This window comes from Serinus canaria, chromosome 1 (genome assembly GCF_022539315.1).
Source record: "Serinus canaria isolate serCan28SL12 chromosome 1, serCan2020, whole genome shotgun sequence".
Classification (NCBI taxonomy): domain Eukaryota; kingdom Metazoa; phylum Chordata; class Aves; order Passeriformes; family Fringillidae; genus Serinus; species Serinus canaria.
In genome coordinates, this window is record NC_066313.1 from 54,647,762 (window position 1) to 54,668,701 (window position 20,940).

The window sequence follows — 20,940 nt, forward strand, 5'->3', positions numbered from 1 at the left end:
GTGACTCCTCTGGTCCCCAGGGTGAAAGCTGTCTTTGTGGGGCTGGATCAGGGCTCATGTCTCTCAGGGGTTATTTGGGCTCCCTGAGCTGTCACAGTGCCTCATGGTGAAACTCACTGTGTGCTGCAGATGGCAGGACTGCAGTGATGGGATGGGGGAAATGGGGCAGGAAAAGATTTGGGTCCTCCTTGCAAATTGATGATCACCTGTGCTCCTTTGGGTGCAGGCGGAGCAGTTTTTTATCACAACAATCTAACACCAGGTAGCTGGACAGAGCAGGTTCAGTGGAGCAGCTTTTCCTTAATGTTTCTTGACATTAACAGCTCCATTTCTCAATTAGATTGGAAAATAAAGTTGATTATGCGTGTCTGCAGGGTGACACTGTAGTTTTGACCAGTAACTGTAAAGTAAACGGGAAAAGTCACAAATAAATAGTGTTTTAGTTTAGTAATACCACCTAGAAGGCCACAGTGACTTAAGGCAAGGCTGTTGTTATTGTTCCTGTAGCCAGCAAGCAATGTTAAAAAGACTCATATATTTATAAAGGGACTGATTTGGATGACATAGCTCTATTTTTTTTGAGAGCACTTTCTGTAAATATAGAAAAGTTCTTGTGCGTGTTTCTTTTGTAGCATTTCCATGTACTTGTTTTGTTTCCAGTAAATATTGCGAGCTTAAGCCTGCCTGTAAAACAACTTCCATCTTCGCACTCAATCTCTGGCAGAAACGACATTCAGAGATGAGATGTACAGATGAAGATATTTGAAGAAAATGGTGGATTTGCTTAGATAATGTTGATGCTTTTATAGGGTCATTAGTAAAGATCTGTCAGAGCTAACAAAAACTGTTTAGAGAGTACAAAGTAAAAGTATTTAGTGTTAGCTTTAGTTTAATTTTCTCTAGTTAGGCCATGCTCATTTCCTCCAAGGAAAACAGGACTGCTTATTTTTGCTAATTAGAAGTACATCACTGGTCTGAATCACATCTGTAATTAGTAGCAAGTTTTTAAGTAGATGTCAGAGATTTTTTGGTATAAGATTTGCATTGTTAATCTACTCTACATGCATACATATGCGTAAGTACAGACTTACTGAACAAAAGGAACAGCTGGTTGTTTTTCAAAGCAATCAGGTGCTTCCTAGGCTGACATTGCTGTTCCTTCTGCTCAGAGCTGAATTTGTTGCATCTGAACAGCTCGGTTTTGTCACTGGAAAGTAAGTGGGTTTGGGAAACCAGAAAATAAGCCTCTGCTTTTCTTCTGTCATCCACTCAGGCTAGTAATGCACTCCACATAAGTGTTGGTGTAAATAGCATTCCTTAGGCTTGTTTGCTTGATTTTTGAGACAAGGAAGGGAAAGGTTTTGAGGGAAGGCATGCAGTGAAGCAGGCCTGGGAGATGGAAGAGCTGGTTTGGAGCATGGTTCATGTCCCTGCTGCGTCCAAACTGAACCACTGAATAGGTGCAAATGTAGATGGCAGGCTAAAAATGGAAACTATTCAAACCAAAAGCAATTAATTTGTATACAGATGGCTTTCTGGCATTCACAGCTGCATAGATTTTGGTTGTGTACTTTTTTAGATGTGCTACAGAAGGTTAAAGCCTCTATACGTCCATCTCCAGCTGTTCATGCACATAAAATAGATAAGAAAATGAAGCCAAGTGAGCATTGTGTGTAGTGCCAGACTTGCTTGCTGAGATAGGCATCTCAAACAGTAGTGCAACATCCTGGCCTGTCAAATGGCCCTTGTATTGGCCTTTTATGAGAAGAAATTACATATTTTATATCAAAGGAGTCACTTCAATTTCATAAAAATGAAATATGGGGAAGTGCTATATATATGTCATATCTCTAGGATAAAACCTAGGACTGAGAACCCTGCACAGAAGTGGAGGATTGCTGAAAATATGAAATGTAAGTTCTTCAAGCAGCTTTGGTATATCCTGGAAACTGTGTCTCTGGAAACTCTATGATTTAAGCTGTCTGACATAGAACCAAGTGTACTCTTCATGTGCTCTTTATACTGCAATGCAGGCAATTAAGTTTTAAAAAAAACTTATTAAGCCATGCTTTAAAAAAACAAAACCATTTCTGGTTACAGGAAATATGCTTTGATTTGCATTTTCATATAGGACATGAAAAATATTAGGGTATTTAGGGTTTGGGTCAGTGGAAACCTGTATTTTTGTCTTGCATTCCTTCACCTTTAAAAAAAAAAAAAGTTTGAAATAGCTGGTTCAAATGGCCAAAAAATTTAGATCAGGTGTTCCAAAACTGTCGTGTAAGTGCCTCTGCAGATATTTCAAGCTGGTACACAACCACCATTGCAATGCAATTACTTCTCCATGTGCATATATTGGCGGTGAGTTGTCACCACTGCTCAAGTGGAACAGTTGCAACCCTGGCATAAAATTCTCTCAATTTTGTTTCTCAATTTTTTTTTTTTTTGGCATTGTTAACTGGAATGATCTGTCTATAACTTCAGCTTTTGGGGTTTGGTTGGTGTTATTTTTTTGAGGGGAGGGGTAAGAAACTCACTTCTTTGTTTTACTTTTGGTCTGACTTCGTACTGAAGAGCACCATAGCCATGACCTAGTGAAGGCCAGTTGGCTTGCAGACCACTGGAGCGTCTCCCAGAGGGCCCCAGTCTTCCCTTATCAGCTGTGTACAGTACGGATCCGTGTATGGATTGCTCTTAATCTCTGCGTCCTCCTGCTGCATTGGCACAGCGGTGAGCCTGCAGCTGTAGGAGCCATGTGCTTCATCTTCCTGCTTGTTTCTTACTACAGAGATCCCTTCTGGCCAGTGGGTACCTGGGAAGGGATGGCAAGAGTCCATCTTGTTCTCTGTTGTGAGAAGTGGGACCTGGGCTTTCAGACAGGAATTCTCTGTGGGAAATGAGAGGGTCCATCCTGCCAAATCTAGAGGGATATTGCACCTGTTTACTCATCACTAATAAGACTTCTCTATTTAATGTTCTCTGGGGTATGTGTTTCTCCTTTGATCTACTTGAAGCGCTTTCTCCTGGTTAATGATCTGAATTTGCCAAGCACACTGACTCATTTTGGTGCTGGTTTCCATTATGTAAGCTATTAACAGGTCACTGCTCGGATGGTGGGAAATCTGTTTCAGGCTAATAGTGAGGTGCACAAGTGCCTCTCCATGGTGTATTTGCTACCTGTGCACATGTGTTCTGGCTTGATAGGTGGTAGCAAATCCCACAGCAATATGGGATGCAGCATCTATTCTATTAGCAGTCAATTCCTAATCAGCCTTTCATTAGCACATGCAACACTTCACCTTTTCTAGGGTTTTTTTTACTATGTGACTGAAGGAGAGTGAGAGGAAACACACTGATGTGCAGAAGAAGGTGTTGATAAGTAAGGAAATCAAATTCTTCCCAGGAGAAGCAGTGTTCTTGCAGTAGAGGAGGTAATAATGCAGGGTAAGGAAGTGTCTTGGAGCTGCATACTAAATCTGTCTCTCTGGCATTTTCCCTGAAAGTCAGTAACAAGGCTGTTGAGGAATTCGAATTTATGATGGCAATTCAGAAGAGAAGTAGTGCAACACAGAGAAGCATTGAAAAAACTTGGTGGGGTTTATTTTAGGTCTCAAGTTTTGACAACTCAAAATGACACTGTAACAGCATACAGCAATTACTACAGGAGAAGATCCTTCTGTTGCCTTTTCTTTCTTACATTCAGATAATGTCCTTTTGCTTACAGATGGTTCCCTTCATATGTACACAGCGATTTCTAGTGTTTCCTTCACTATATGGATAAATAGAGAATCAATTAATGAAAATTGGAGCTGGGTCCAATCTTGGATTTTATTTCTGAAATTCACCCATTTTCCATGAGAGGAGGATCACGTTTTCTGGCTGTGGCAACATTCCTAGAAGAAAAGAGTTCAAGGCTATTTTCTTTTTAAAAGCTGTTTCTATGGCTGATAACCCCTAACAGGGTGAGCTTCTTTTTGTTGATTTTTTTTTTTTTTCTCTTTAGATGATGTCTGAAAATCTTTCAGGGATTGAAAGAGGTGAGCAAAGAAAAAAAACAAACAAACAAACAAAAAAACCAAAAAAACCCACAAAAAAAAAAAAAAACAACCAAAAAACCAACCAAAACTCAAAAGTGCCTACCATTCATACCTCATTCATTTTGGAAGAAGGTCTCTAAGCTAGGCTTCTCATAACTAGGACAATCCTAGGAGGAGCTTTCATCCATGCAATCATTCACAGGCTGATAGCTAAAGCCAAAGATCTTTGATGGCAATACCTTTCCTTACCAAGGAGAAAATGAAAAAGACAGTCTTTGGATGTGCTTGCACAGGAAGGAAATATCACAGTTAATGCTGTGCTGAGGTCTGGAAAACCTTTTCAGCATAAGGCAGTGCAGAGACAGTTTCCCTAGAAGGAAAAGGGACACTGAAGGATTTATTGTGTTGCAGTATTTATTATGTAAGAGGAATTTGCATGGTAAAGAGAGAAAGCAGATTTTATTCAGAATATAGAGGATGGGTTGAATGATGTTAATGAAACACTGATTGATGGAAGCAGAAGTTTTTCTACTATGCCACTCATATTTTCTGAACACCAGCAATCATTTTATGGACATATGAGTGAAATGATGGGTGTATTAATACTTTGGCATGCTAAATTTTTATAGAGAGGCTGCTGTGCCAAGATGGTGGTGGGAGGAATCCAGATGTGATCCTACAGATGTTAGTTAGGGGGCCCGTTCTCCCCAGCTTAGAGGACAGCTTCAGAGAGTGATTTAGCCCAGATATGCTTGGCATTGCATTTTGGCACTACTGATCTCTCCCCACATGGAGTGGAAATGTAATACAGCCACAGCCTGGATTTAGTCCATCCTCTTCTAGGTCCTTCACCAGCCATTTCAGTCAGGACTCCAGCTCCCATATGTTCCTTTCTGTGTCCCATTGAAACTGGGGGGCCCTAGATAAGGGGTGGATAGTTGTTCAGATGCTTCTGTTTTTCTTCAAATGCAGGAACCCTCGTGATTAATGGGTGGTACTCTGACAGTTGGGATTGTTCTGTTTATTTTAGTTCTCGTTCTAAGAATAAGACTGCTTGAATCGCTGTGTTAATAAATACAATCCCAAGTAGAAGCATGTGTTTTGCAGACTATTTTTGTTATCTGATTGGGCTTCTTCACATCCTCCTTTTGTGACTAAGTCGAACCCACAGTCTGCCGAGTGTCTGCCAGGATAAGAACCAATGCCACTAATCATTTCCCTGTTTTGTTTATTTCAGCTAAGATCCCTAAACACCAGCCAGCAGGTCCTGACAAGAGCTTGTTTGGTGGAGGGAAATCAGTGTTCTGATTTCTCTTTGACAGCCACTAGTGTTGTGCTGGTGGCCATAATTGGTAGGGCATCACATCCCAAGAAGTCCTCCTTGGCACTGCCATGGCTTGAGATTGCTTTGAGCCCCCTTTGTAGCAGATAAAAATTTCCTATAAGAAATTAACTCTGCAGGGATGAAGGGCTTGTAAACCAAGTGTTTAGAGTGACATCCTAAATTGAGGCACTGTGAAAAGCCAAGATTGTGTGCCCTCACTTGAAGCCTGGCAATCAAGCTGAAAACGCAGAGATTGCCTCGTGATACACTATTATCAATTAACCACCTGGCAGGGATTTTCTGTGACTCAAAGAAGTATTGGTTGGCTGGCTGCTGCTTCCTGGGTAGTCCCTCATAATATGGTCCTGTTTCCTCTGTCTTAGGTAAAAGCTAATCTTTGACATTGCAAACGATTTGTGTTTGTTCTCATTATGTCAGGCGTGTCTGTGAGATGAGTCAGATGAGCAACTCATCATGACCAAGACAGCTGAAATTATACAGAAGATACTGATTTAGTTGCTATTATTGTTTTCTCTAATATATGGGAAGTCAACCATATGTTAATTATTTTTCTTCAGAACAGCGCCATTAAAATTTAAACTGATGTTGTTAGTGGCAAGAAAATCTCCTTCAGTCATGCGAAAACACTGTGTAGCAGCAGACCTTGTGGTCCTTTGCTTGGGTTGTAAATCTTTCAAAAGCTGTGCCTTTCTTCCCTAAGTGAGAGATGGGACCCTTTAGTCTTTTGTATTTATTATTAATATTGATTAATTGCATGTATCTTAAAATCTTCACAGTTTATGGACAACTGTTCTGCCTTTACCTAAACCCATAGAGGGATCTAATGCAGGAGAATCATAAGATGGTATTTCAAGATTGCACGAGGGAGGGTGGTTAAAGAACCTGTGGTTTTTAGAGAACCTAGGCTTCAGTCTTGTTGAAGTTGTGAGATATGTACTTTTAAACTCCCATTTTCTGAATTACAAAATGTGTACAGTGCTTTCAGTATTTAGTTCTCTTTGTCTTAGAAAGGCCGAAGCTGAAAAAATCCAACCCACTCTGTGATCTAAAGAAAAACTGGAAAGATTTTTTGCCTTAAAACTGTTGAATGGCTTCCTCTGCAGACAAGGAGTGTTATCTAACTGATTGGAACAATTTTAAAATATGATATGCCTGCACTGCATGAATAAGTTTTACAATTTGTGCCTTAATTTGGTAATGCAATTGCACTCACAGACACTTCAACATTGTGGCAACAATCAATTCCTATAAACTTACTGGATTTCTGTATGTAGTTATCTGAGAATCTCATTTGTAATCAAATAGTCTTCTTCCAATTCAGAATGCCAAGCCAATTTCGGTAGTCTTTTGTAAATGTTTCTAATTTGAAAAAGCCCTATAATTGTTATGTTTGCTCAATATTATGAAGTGGAGGGGGAGCCCAGGAGTTTTTTGGCTTCACAAGGATAGGAATTTGTCACCCACTGCACACACAGAGCCAAAGTAGTCCCTAACAATTCCTGTGGCACACTGCAGAGATATTTGTGAATACTTTGTGAAGATGATTTTCCCGTTGTGTTCCCTATTGTATCCATTGTCCCCCAAACTCAAAACCATCCAAACAAAACCTTAAAAGAGTCCTCAGGATGGTAGGTTAAAATGTGTATCTCAAAATAAAGCGAGGGAAGTGCTATTGATTGTGATTTAATCCTAAAACTCAGAACTCAGATTCCCAAACTGGAAGATTTTAAGAAAAAGGAAAGCTTTTCTCCCTCAATCTTTATGCAGTTTGATTTTCCACGACTTCTCTCGCTGTGGGTGTGAGGAGGTGGGAAGCAATTTGAAGTTTAAAAGTGCACCTTTGATTTGCAGCCTTCCCTACCTTCTCCAGCTGAGATGATTTCCTTTTGCTTACCCTAAAACAAGGACAACTGTTCCAGGCTTTTTATTTCTGTCCAGCTTCTTCCTTCCTATTTCACCACCTGGTCCTCTAGATATCCTGCTGAAGTAGGACTATTAACATACAAAATTCCAAGCCTTCAAATGCTTTTTCTAGCCTTCAAGTTACTATTTTCAGTTTAATAAAAGTGGTTTGGTGTTGCAGGTATTTGTTTAGTTGGTTGGTAAAGTGGTTTATTATAGCTTTTCTTTTGGTTTTTTTTGGGGGGATGTTGTTTGGTTGTGGGGTTTTTTCCCCCATTCAGTTTATCAATCTTCCATTACCTTTTACATAATAATCTGAGCTTGTGGCAGGACTTCATAGTTTTGGTTTTCTAAAAGTGAGCACACTGAATCAATGACCTCAAAAGCTTCTGGTACCTAATGCTGAGTGTTACAGTAAGTGCACAGCAGTAAACTAGAGTTATTCCACTTCTTCCTTCATCTGTTCCTCTGTGTGGCATTTGGAAAATGCTTTAATCAGCTTTTCCATTCCTCTGTCTCATCGGATTCAGGTCTTGCTATTTGTTTTTTGTTTTTGCTTTGCGTAGACATCACGGAGAAAACAAGCCCAAGGGCAGCAGCGGGGACTTTGTTGCTGGATTTACATACAGAGCTCTGCCCATGTTGCCCAAAAAGCTGCAGGATAAAATGAGTTCATCACATTCTCAGGGTATTCTGGAAGGCAATTTCTTGTGCCTCGTGGTCATTTGGAGATGATAAAATGCTGCTTCATATAGGCCATTCCTTGTCTGTTCCTCTTCTTGTCCCTGCCTGCTGCCCTGGTCACTCCACACTCGTGCAGTCCCCAGCCTGGGCCCCAGTGCCTTCCCCTTCATTACCTTCCATCATCTACACATCCCAGGCTGCTCTCAGGACCCCATGCAGCAGCCCTGTGTGCCCAGCCCCTCTGAGCTGGAATGCAGCAGCTGGCTTTTCTCTCGGTGTCAGTTCAGACCCATTCAAAGCAGTGGTTTCCCTCCACCAAGGCAAGGTGCAGGCAGACTGCAGGGTCACAGCTGCCACCTTATTGCTGTAGCTCAGTCGCCAGGAGTGGGAATTAGCAGCTGCATCGGGTAAAGGGTGGTTCATGCTTTATCTTGAGTATTATCTTAAAAGGAGAGAAGAAAAATCTCACATATAGAAGCATTTAGAAGGATTGTGTGGGAAAAAATTCTAATATTTGCTTTTTCCTGACTCATTTAACAAGGGAAAGAAAGTAGGAAAAAATTAATTTGGGTTCTCATTTGGGAAGTTCATTGGAAAAGGGAAAGAAATCAGGGAGAAATAATGTGAATAATTCAGAATGAGTGGTGTAAACTATGAGCTGTTGATCACTGCTTTATTATGCAGACATAGATTTCTGTTAATATTCCTTCTTTTGAATAACAGAAATCCTGTCTCTGCTGTTGTATGCTTAATTGAGCACTTGAGGCAAAAACCCCCTCATGACAAAAAACAAAATAAAACATAACAAAAAACCCTGTGCTATGCAGATTTATTCTTCAGATGATGTTCATATAATTGTTTCTTTAGGAAAGTTGTTTCCTGCTATACATCCTAACTGGATTCTCTGAAGCCTCAGACCTTTCCCATGAAGTGGGTACAGGGGTTTGTTCAGCATCACAGAGTGTGACTGCAGTGGGAAAACTGGAGCTGAAATTGGTTATGGAAAGCTAACGTTACACTTGAAGGCACTTTCTTCAGAAAATACAGTTTTATGTATGTATACACTAATATTTTCTAGGGAGAGAAATCAAATCCACAGTTAAATTGAATAATTGTTCCTTAAGAAGGCTTCTGTTACTTGTGGCTTAGCTGTAACAGAAAACAGACTGTGTATTAGCACAGACTCTCAGCAAGATATTTTAGTTATAAAATGTCAAAGCCTCTTCAAAAATAATGAGTAAAATATTGCCTGGATTTTAAAATGAGTATCACAACTTTAAGAAAACATTGTTGCCCCACTCCTTGTAGATCAACATGTGCCGAGATGATTTCAGTGGAAGTATGTGCCCACAGGCTACGTATCTTTGTGTTTTGTTTAACACCGGTTGGCATCTGAGATCAAGAAAGCATAAACCAATTATGAGTAGCTGGTGCAGCAAGAATCATGATTGAAACATTTACAACACAGGGTCGATTCTTCTGGCAGAGTTGTTGTATTAAGAAGGGGAAGAGGGGACATCAGGCATGCAACTTTGAAGCCCTGAATTAACCCAGTGCTCTGACCACATACAGATGTTTCCTCCCTCTGTGCAGTCAGTGTGTCTTGCATTGATTGCAGCTTGCAGACCTCGAAGAAGAAACAGCTGTGCAATTGTTGCTAAGCTTATTTCCCTCTTCCCTTTGATTTACTGGATTATTTAATACCGCAGAATGATAGGAATTTAAAAATGAAAAAGCACTGTTGAGTCATCTAGTCCATCTTGCACCAGGATTGTCTTCTCCAGATCATTGTCCAGTCATGGACAGGCTTTGTGATGGGAATGGACTTCAGCCAATGCCCTTTGGAAGATTGTTATACAACAGAATACACTTCATTATAAGAATTTTTCCCTGTCAGCCTAAACTTTACTTTGCTTGGTATAATCACATTATTCTTAGCTATATTTTCCTGAAAAACCCTATTTAAAAAATCCTTAGTTGTGTGTATCCTTTCAGAGCTTGTAGATAATTATCATATTTCTCTTTCAATAGTGGCTTTAGTCAAGCTATACATATTTAGTTATTTTAATATTTTCCTATAAATCAGCCTTCCTGATGACTTTTATTGCTATCATTGAGCCAATTCTCAAATTCTTCTATTTAATATTCAAATAGAAAAGGAAGGACCGAATAAAGACTTACAGATTAGATCATGATGTCATTGAAAACCCATCCTTTGAACCAGTGTTTGTGCCTTTAGATCCATCTGAATGCCAGCTCTCCTGAGGCAGACTTAAGTCATAAGATTTGTCTCAACTTTCTTATCTACAGCACAAGTGCCTACATCAAAGCTACTTTCCCTAGATTCCTTTTATGATCATTGGCCCCTATAACTGCATGCAATTAATCTAAGCTGTTTTAGGTATCCACATTTAGGATGAGAGAAATTGAGCTTTAGAGGTATGTACTTCTCTCTGTCTAGGGTCTCTGTCCTGGGCCTGACGTCCTTGGGTAGTTAAATACAGGGGGTGTGGATGTTTGGACACTGTGGTTTCAAGAAGTGAGAAGAGTCAGTGTTGGCGTGGCAATGCCACCTCAGCTTCAAAACAGCAGCAGTGGTTTGATGCACTGTGTGTCCTGAGACCAGTCCTAACACAGTTGAACAGCATTGAATTCAACACACAGGAATGATGATTCCATTCAATAATGGGGTGGGTGAAACTGCCTTTTGCATAGGCATAGAATCACAGAATATCTCCAGTTGAAAGGCTAAGGACCATTGAGCCCAACTCCCTGCTCCTTGCAAGACATCCTAAAACTAAACCATGTGACTCAGAGCATCACCCAGAAGAGCCTTGAGCTCTGACAGGCTCAGTGTTGTAGCCACTTTGCTGGGGAGCCTGCTCCAGAGAGCAGTCACCCTCCCACTGAACTTCTCTGTGTCCAATCTGAACTGAAGCAGGTACACCATTTACCCAGAGGGTAAGAGTCTAGATGCCAGATATATTGGTTTTCAAGTTTCTTTGGACTGAAGGAAATCTATGATCAATCCCTTTCATTTTCGAAGGCCTCTACAAAATGGCTCTTATGTGACAGATGCCTATTGCTCTTCCCTTCTCTATCAGATATTTCTTCTCTGCTGACAGCTCATTGCTCACAATCCTCACTGCAGCCCTGGGCAGATGCCTGCTCAGATGCAGTCCTCACCTCTAGCCACAGGTTATGGCTTGCTCTCCATACAGGTCCATTCCTGGTTTATACTGTAGTAACTAAGAAAAGAAATCAGCATCTGCCTTTCGTTTATTAGTAAAAAAAAAAAATAAAAAAAAAAAATATATTTTCCCAGTAATTGGTTACCTTCTGTCAGACTTTCTGACAAAATATGCTAAGCCTCCATTCCCAATAACTTGCATATAATGTCCAGGAAATTAAACTTTTTTACTAAATTCCTTTGTAGGGCAAACACCAAAGAAGAAGGAGAGCTGTTGAAACTGAGGAATAATAACTTCTCAAGATAATATTTTATTAATTAATCCTGAATGAATTTAGACTGAATTTTAACAGAAATTTTTCAAACATCGCAAGAGGGTGAAGTTGTGGAATAAACTCCAAGTGCACTAGTTGAGAAGAAAAACAAAATAACTTGAAGAGAGAATTTGATAAATTTAGGGAAATTTTTATGAGACTATGTAGAAGCGCTTACAGGGATTGAAAAAAAAAACCAGCCAGGCACATGCAATATGAAGTCATAGTGTTATCAAAAGGGCTAAACAGGAGACTGGGCACTGCTCATGTGTCTACAGTATCACTTATTTCATGTTTAATGCAGTGGTTAGTGGCTTCTGCTGGTTATTAACAGAGGCCAGAAGGCCTCAGTCCAAGGTCAGTACAAGAATTTCCTTGCTGTTGCCAGACCCTTGGAGTTTGGGATGTCTCTTCCTGAAAAACATATGGGACTCTGGTCTTGTTCTGTTGTTGATGATGCTAGGAAGGGCCTGTGTGGAGTGCATGTGTCTCTGTGGAAAAGACACTGTGTTGTCAGTCCTCCTGGGCAAAGCAGGAACAGAAACCTGGACAAGACACAGTTCATCCTTCTGAGAAGTGTATTCCTTCAATGTTGCAGCCCAAGCCCAGTACCCAGCCTTTTCCCAGCTGAAGCTTGTGCTGAAAGCTTGCTAGTCAATGGGTTCTGCTCCTAATTCACAGTAACTGGAACAAAGTGCAGCTATCCTCATCATTCACAGAGACACACAATCCTCAGAGACTGCAAACCTACCACAGCATGCTATAAGTCATCGTGACACTGGCAGACAGTACTGGGCTGTCTGTTGGGACAGCTAGCTTTGAAGCATCAGCACACTGGAGATGAGAAGAACTTGGGAGAAGTGTGTGCTAGGCAGGTATTTTTAGCTGCCTTTTCTTAAAATTGTCCTGCTTTCCTAATAATCATCACCATGGTGAACTAATTCTGCCACTAGCCTGTCTGCTAATTATTCTTATCTTGATAAGCTATTGCTCATTGGATCTGACTTTTCAGAGAATGACATCTTGGTGCCTGGCCTCCTTTCCTAACAGCAGACATGAGTGACTGCTTAGGAAGACTTCCTAGACTCCTCTCAAATTGTTTGATCTTGCTCCTCTTCACAGTTCCATCCTCTGTGCTGGTTCTGTGACAGAAGGGAACATTATAATTTTCTTTCTTTCAAGTAATGTAAGCAGACAACTGTGAATTGTATCTGGCCCCCATTATAATAGGTGTCTGTTTCAAGGAGGATTTGATGGTCCTCTTGTTTCTCTTATGGATTGTTTGACTTACCTGTTGTTTCTAAGACGGGTTGTTACTAGTGGATATTTCTGAGTGATTCCTCCTTTTATGCAGGAATGGGGTATCATAATCTTCAGATGTTATTGTTCTAGTGTTTAAGGACTTTCCAGGACAAATGAATGTCGTGGTCATACTGAATTTACCCATGCTGTCCTCATAAGTCTTGTAAAAAATATTACTTATATTGAACTTACTGTAACCCTTTTTCACATTCCTTATGATGATTTGAACAGGGGATTCCAAGAATTGTCAGTTTAATTAGAAAGGTAAGGGGTTAGGGATTTATTGCCTCTATCGCATTCAGCTGTTTAGCCAGTCTTTCACTAGTATGAAGAGTGCAGTGCTTCTGCCTTGCTTTTAAAACAAAAAACCCCAAAAGTTAAGTATTTCCTTATAAAATTTCTATTCCAGTGTCTAGACTGCAGTGACAGCAGCACATTTCTTTCTATCTCAGACACTCTGTGGAGGTGGAGGAAGGCGGCTTAGGCTCTGCATTGTCAAACCAAAAGCAGTGGCTGTGTTGCATGCCTCCCCTGCCTTTGTCAGGGCAAGTGGGGACCCTTCCCTTCAGAAATATTGAGTAATGTTTCTCAGTGCTTCCACAGAAATATTTCAGATTGGCAGTCTTTCCACCTACGATGTTACTTTTGAAACATAACTTCAGAGCAGTGAGTCCTTCATTGCATTTTCCTACAAGTCAGGGAAAGATGGCATTTTCAGCCACTGGAAATTCACTTTCTTTGAGTAGAAAAAGGTCTGAAATCTAACCAACTTTTTTTTTCTTTTCTTCTCATTTTTCTTTTTTTAACAGGGAACAAAGATTTGTACTAGCTTGCCAAGGAGCTTATCAAAGCAAGGTTTGCACTTTCTCATCTATTTCAGTGTCAGTTCAGGATTGTCCCAGAACCACTTGCTGTTACTGATTTTGCTGCTGTCCAGCATAGGTAGTTTGTCCATAACAGTGATGGGTTAATATCCTCACTGCAATGGATGCCAGGAATCTGTCAATGGGTAGGGACATGGGATAGGGTGGACTGGCTCTGCTTCCCACCTATTTCATTAAAGCAGTACATCCTGATTTTAATTGCTGCTGTTCCTGAAGAAAGCAAGCCTGAAAAACCACCACAAAGTAACAGGTTAAAAAATGTTTTTGTGCATTATCATGTAACACACTCTATTGCACAAACTGTAATTTTGTCCATGATAGTCTACACGTTAATATACATTCTTGAAGCTGTTTTCCTAAACTCAGTCTGGAATCTGTATAAAATGCTCTTTTTCTACCCTAAAATCTATTAGATGTTACATCTTAAGGGAGCTGTAAGAAGATTGGCTCCCAAGAATAATAATTTTCTCTCTATTTCAGGGAAAAGTTAGAACGTTTTATTTTACTTATGATAATTAGTATAATTTTATATAGGTTCAGGAGATAAGAGAGGAGGTGTGACATGGAACTTCCTTAATTTGCTTTTATTACCTATATCAGCTGTGAATCTGTTGGCCTTGATGCACAGTCAAAAGGGGAGAGATTTTTATGTACTTGTAGATTTATGTTAAAAGGAACAAATTTAAAATAGGGATGGTAATGATGGAAGCTGAAAGAGTTATTTCGAGAAATGAGGTAGAATAAAGGAAGGCTTGTCATGTTCATTTATTCCCTGATTTTAGTGTTTGACTGAATGCAAAGCTGGAGGACCAAATCTGAATATGAAAACAAAAGGCATAAAAATGAGAACTGCCTGCTTTGTTAAATATTGCTAACTGGCATCTAGAAGTGATACTGGCATGTAGAAGTGATACACAGTGTTAAAGGTATCACCCCTTAATTGTCAGTTATATAAACACAAAGCTAGAAAAATGTTATAAACACTCACTCTAATGTATATTCATTTGCACAGAAATAAAAGCTTCTTACACGGTGCCTGGTGCATACTGAATATTTACTGTAACAGAATGGAAAGGATTTTACAAGTTAGTGCCTTTAAAATGAGGCGATCACAATACCTTTCTGACATGGTATTCCAACTTGGACTCCTATTTTACAATTTAGTTAATTCTCAGTGTAGAAACTGTGGTCCCACGATAGAGAGATTTGAGAATCCTGCACCAAGTACTGCTCATCTTGGTCATTTTGCCTACGGCACTGAGCAAAAAAATGTGTCTAGCTTTGACAGTAACAGCAATTACTTCTGTTATAACAAGAAACATCAAATGCACGAAGGCCCTAGTGCACAAGTCTTGTGAGGAGCAGCTGAGGAAACTGAAATTGTTTAACCTCAAGAAAAGGAGGCCTAGGAGGACCTTACCCCTCTCTACTTGAAAGGAAGTTGCAAACTGGTGGGAGCAGGTCTCCTCTCCCAGGTTGCAAGCAATAAAACGAGAGGCAACGGCCTCAAGTTGTGCCAGGGAAAGTTTAGATTGGATATGAGGAATTTCTTCAGCGAAAGGATGGTCAAGCATTGGACCAAGCTGCCTGGGGAAGTGTTTGGGTCACCAGCCCTGGGAGTATTTAAAAGAAATGGTGCTTAGGCACATGATTTAGTGCTGGCCTTGAGAGTGCTGAGTTAATGGTTGGACTCGATGATGTCAGAGGTCTTTATAACCTAAGTGATTCTGTCATACTGTGACATAAAGTAGGAGTTGAAACGGTTTATCGTTCAACTACTACACCGGGAATTCTCCTAACATAACATAACCATGAACCACCTGAGAAAGTGTTACCTAGTGTTTGTTTTCCTTTTATGGTCCCAGCATGAGAGACAAAGAGAGTCCTCTTTCTCTTTCGCACCTGCCTGCCCTTAAATGTAAGTGGTAAAGCCAAGATCCAGGAACTTTGCACCTTCTAGTTTCTGATGCACACATACTGTGCTGTGTTCTTTTTCCTGTGTTGTTTTTCCAAAGTAAGAAAACAAATTAGAAAAGTTCTGCCTGTTTTTCCACAAACTTCTTAAAAGGTGATTGTGGGTTTTAGCTTCTTTGACAATGCACAAGGGTATTTTTATACATTCTTTTTTCAAGTCAGTTAGTGAAAAGAACTTTCAGTTCTCAGGAGGGATAGAGCTCTAGAAAATGTTGATTTTTTTTCCATCAAAAATATTTTTTGCTCATAAGCTATTCTTTCCTTATCTTGATGGAAAAAAAAAAAAAGATCAGATTTCTAGATCAATAATGTTGAAAGCAGCAGCAGCAATCATCCTGGATGCATGTTGTTTTCTGGTGCACTTTCATATCTGAGCATTCCCTCATGCTGTAACTATCAGCCTGACTTGCACATAGGCTTCAACCTCACATCAAGCAACAGCAGAAAAAAATAGGGGCTGTTTAAATGCAACAAGGCTTGGAAAAACCAATTTTTTTAAAGTGCCAGCATGTCAAAACATTGAAGGAAAATATTGAAGAGTACCAGTGTGCTTCCAGTTTGTCTCTTGCTGCATGTTTTTTCTATTGAATAATCACATCTTCCAGTGCCTAAAGCAGTAGTTCTTTGTATGTAATGTGTGCTTCAGGGCATTCAAGAAAAAGAAAAAAGATTGAAATTATCTGGAGGAAACCGAATCACTTTATTTCAAAGACAAATTAGATTGATCTCTCTCACCATTCTCCATAGATTTCATAGGCATGTTACTTGTTGAAGTGGTATCAGGCATTTTATGTATTATAGCAATTTGCATACGTTCATTAAGCTGCGCTTTGTAAAGCTCTCTGACAGGGGCATTTGATGAATCCTTCTGTGGACTGCATAGCTGCTTTATGTGGAGCAATCTGTTAAATCATGCCTTTGTCCTTCAGTTTGTCAAAATCAGTAAGTGAAGCAGATGTTAATAACTGTGGGAGAGTTTGGGGTTTTTTGGTGTTTGCAGAATATGGGATAATACGTGAAGGGCATAATGTGTTTGTGAAAGCGACAGCTGGTGTTATTAAAGACAGAAAGTCTGCTACAAGTGAAACTTTCTCTGGCATCTTGTAGCAACTCCAGGAGGTTTTTTGGAACAGTCAGGTGGGTGGTCAATTCTAAAATAAACCCTGCTAATATTATGCACAGCAAATTGTGTGCTTGCACTTAACACACAATTGTTCTTATCTTTGGTTGCAAACATTCTGTCACAGAGCTATCTCAGCCATGCAATAACTCATAACATTTCTCTGCAAATATGTCATAAGAGATTCTCAGGTCAACAATCCCCTGAAATGTGTCTGTGAGAAATATAATTTCATGCATTATCAAATTAGTAAGGTTTTACACCTGGTCAGTTTGAAGGTAACTTTTATGACACAAATTTTGCAGGACCTGACAGTTCAGTCCCTGGAATCTCTACTCATCGTCAAGGTCACTTGGCTGAAGATGTTTCAGCTAGGGAACAGCCTATATTTAGGTGGTTTAAGTGCTACATCTGATGGGTGGTAATTCCTGTCAAGGGGTGGTAAGATGAGTGCTTATTGTCAGTTGCAGAGGCCTTGCAAGTGAAGGTAAAACGAGCAGTCATAAATTGGGTAAGAAATGAAGGGGACAAATAAGAGGTAAAGCATAACTTTGGGTGTGTCTCAGGAGAGGCCAGCAGAGGTGGAGATGCTGTTCTCCTTTCCCTGGGGATCAGTGACAGGACTCAAGGACATGGAATAAAGTTGAAGGGAAGTTCAAATTGGGCTTTATGAAAGGTGCTTCACTGAGTGGGTAGTAAGTCATTGCAGCAGGCTGCCCAAGGAAATAGTCACGGCACCAAGCTTGTCAGAATCCAGAGAGTGTCCAGACAGTGCTCACAGTCATTTGGCCTAGTTTTAGATAGTCCTGCAAGGAACAGAGAGCTGGACTCAGTGATTCTTGGGTGCCTTCTATGGGTGTTTTCCCACTGGAGATTTTCCATGATTCTATGTGGAAAAAGTTGTTAAAAGGCTAACTGATGAAGAAGTAGAAAAAAGGAGGACATTACTGTAGGAAATAAAGGGTAAACTTTGACCATCTTCTGATCTTGCAGATTTTTATTGGTATAATCTAATAAGTAACTCCCACTCATTTTAGAGGTGGGACTTTGCTGAGATTCACTTTAATGACATTCTCTTTGTGATAATGCCTTATTGTGGAAATCTCTTTTGGGGAATTGAGTAGGAGGTGCAAAGGGTGGAGATGTAGTGATGTTACTGTGCCTGTGGGATTGAATCTGAGCTTCCAAGCCTGGCTTGTCTGCAGCTGATATCAACAGCAGGAATGGCTACACAGTGCGTAGAATAAATAATCCTAGAAGTTGTCATGTTTGTAGTGATTGCCTGAAAATACGTAGAGAGGACCAGTGAGGGATTTCTGTTGTTCTTGCACATGAAAGTAGGCAGCAGCTACAAATCAATGAACTGTTTCTTATGTAAGAAGAATTGTCAGAATCTTTCATGCTGTTGCTGGATAAAAATTTCTACTGCTTCTGCTCCTCAGAGTGAATCTTATCTTTCTGTCTGATTATCTTGCAAAAAATGAGCAGTGAAATAATTATCCATGCTGATATTTATGTTTCATCTCTCTGCTTGAAAATTACTAGCTCACAAAAGGAAACAGAGGGAGTCCAGGACTCCTTGGGTGGGCTAATCCTTTGGAGAAGCAAATGTCTGCTCTTCAGCTGGGACACATGGGAGTCCCAGCCAGGTGACCATTGATGCATGGTGGGCGTAGACAATTCTATAGCTGATTCTCTTTGCCTTCACTGGGAATCATGTGGTAGGTACCAGTAGCACAGCTGTTGTGGAAAACTCAGGAAAAACTTTGTAGAAAGAAAAGAGACAAGACTTTTTTTTAATATAGGCTGTTTATTATCTTAAAGAGCTGTGCTTGTGTGGTAGTCCTGTGTGAAATGCTGTTTCTTGTTGCAGAATGCCAAGTTGCCAGTAGTGCCACCAAAATGCTCAATAGAGCATGTACTAATGATGGTGATTATGCAGAGCAGAGATCAGACCAAGTGCATTTGGACACATGAACTTTTTTCCCATTTTTCTTTTCCTTTTTTTTTTCTCCTATGTGTCTTTCTGTAGTCTTCTGAGCCTGTTTCTTTCTACTGCTGCATTTTCTTCCTTTTTGCTTTGTTAAGCACATCAGGTTTAATAAATGCATTATGCTCAGGGTCACTGTGTGAGAATCACCAGGAAAATTTACAGAGACTCTGGGACTAATTGTGATTAGGTGTTATATGTATCCTTACAAGGATGTACATCCAGAATTTCACACCTGTAACAGAACTGCCTGTTCTGCATTTTTGGACAATAAAGAAATAATGTACTTAAGGATACCCTTGATTTTTCATGTGGTTTCCCTATTCATGTCACTGTTCTGCTGCAAGCTAGAGGCAGAATACTCCTTAAATGCACATAAGGATGCTTGTGGTTTCCTAAATCATTTATATTTTCTGATATGCCACTGGCAGTTTTTCATACTCAATACATTGTATTTGTTTTTTCATTGTAAATGATTGTAGCAAAATTACTATTTGAAAATTTTGGGATATTTTTTGAGTTTTCTGCTAATTTTGAACTGACGTGTAGAAGTTGCTTAAGAACCTATACAATATTATATACCTTAAATGCAATGTGCTATGAATTACCATACCATCATTGTTATCACCCACAACATGTCTCAGGTGATGCACAGCTTCAGAAGGATTGGCTCATGGGCTCATTTCTAAGTAGTAATTTTGCACAATATTTTTTTAATTTTGTGTGCTTAAGCCGTATACTTTTAATGACTTTAAAAATATATAATCTTTTTTTATCAGATCTTGGATTCTGAACTTGGAGCAGTTCTTCAAGATTTTATGCTTCTTGAAACTGGGAAAGTATCTGCAATAAATAGGTAAGTGTAATGGATACATTCATGCCTTGTGTTGGGTGGTTTGGACCGTGTGAGTTTTGTTGACAGTTTAATGCTGAGCTTCTTACAGCTCTTGATAAATCTCAGTTGCTGTGAATGGGACAGTGTGATGGATCTTTGCAGGCTGAATTTTCAATAACACATGGTTATTGTAGGACAGAAATTTGGAAGGATACAACGTTCACAGTTGCTCAGAGATTAATGTTTAGCCAAACCCACAAACTTGAGAGTTGAAAAAGGTGAGTCTCAACAAGCAAGTAAGAAGTTTTGAAGGTAAAAATCAGTGAGTGGAAGTGGCTCTTCTCTTGATCCTTCCCTGCTTGAGGCTGTGCTTCATCTGGCTTTACATCTGTGTTTCCTTTGGGGCTTTTTTGCAACTGTTGAAGGTAGTAAAGGTATGAATATAACTAAATATGGGAAGGAAATGACCATAAAGGTTGAAAACTTGGGTACATTGAAGTTCCCGGAAATTTTCTTCTTAGGTGTTTCAGTGATGCTCACATCTTACTTCAGTCATTTACAGAAAATATTCAGGCAATTTCAGAAATACATTCTTGCATATAACAAAGCAATTTCCAGGTGATTTCTTTTTTAAAAGTCAGATCACACTTGATGGTTCTTGAAGCTCTGTTAAACTCCTAGCAATGGAGAAAGTCAAATGAAAGAAGATTTAGAAGTTCTTATTCTTTTGAAAGAGTTCATAGACCTAGGCAATTTTTTTGAGATTTGGTTCAGTTTGAGGGAGTGAAAGGTTTCTTGAATACTGGATGTAACAGCTGGATGTACCTTGATCTGTGTGAGAAACTTTGAAGAGATTTAAAAATGAGGAGAGGTTAAACGCTTATGCTTGAAATTCACAAAAATGGATTTTTACTAAGTTGCTTATTCTGTAAGAATTTGAATGCAACATATCTTCATAGCATGCTTCACCTGTAGGTCCCAAGATATTTAGCAAAAGCTAAATAGCTGGATTTTAGCAAAAGCTAAAACAGAGAAGAACCGTTGTCTCCAATTTATGCATGGGGTCAGGTACCTGCCTGGACCACCTAATGTCCTACTGCTGGAGCTCCTGGATGTACAGACCTGTGTCCAGGATCCTGTCACAGGATCTAATCATATTTTCAGAGTGTGTGCAAAAGATCAATGTTTCCAATGTTTATCTTTTCCTAATATTTCTCATATCTATTGCCATGCCCTTACTACTTCCTTTTGTGATACATTTCTTCACTCTCATTTCTTCTGCTTTTTTTTTTTCTACTTTGTTTTCTTATTTTGATTTCCTATGTTTTCTCCTCTTCTTAATTCATTTGCAGTCTGTGGAGAT

At 39.7% G+C, this 20,940-nt stretch overlaps 1 protein-coding gene across 1 annotated transcript in view; it reads left to right on the forward strand.

Annotated features, from left to right (window-relative positions):
• Nucleotides 1-20,940, forward strand: part of ENOX1 (ecto-NOX disulfide-thiol exchanger 1) — a 356,835-nt gene that overhangs the window by 52,903 nt on the left and 282,992 nt on the right. The window contains exon 2 of the mRNA XM_030234651.2: nucleotides 19,522-19,598. The gene's annotated coding sequence lies outside the window, so the exon portion shown is untranslated. The remainder of the gene's footprint in view (nucleotides 1-19,521; nucleotides 19,599-20,940) is intronic.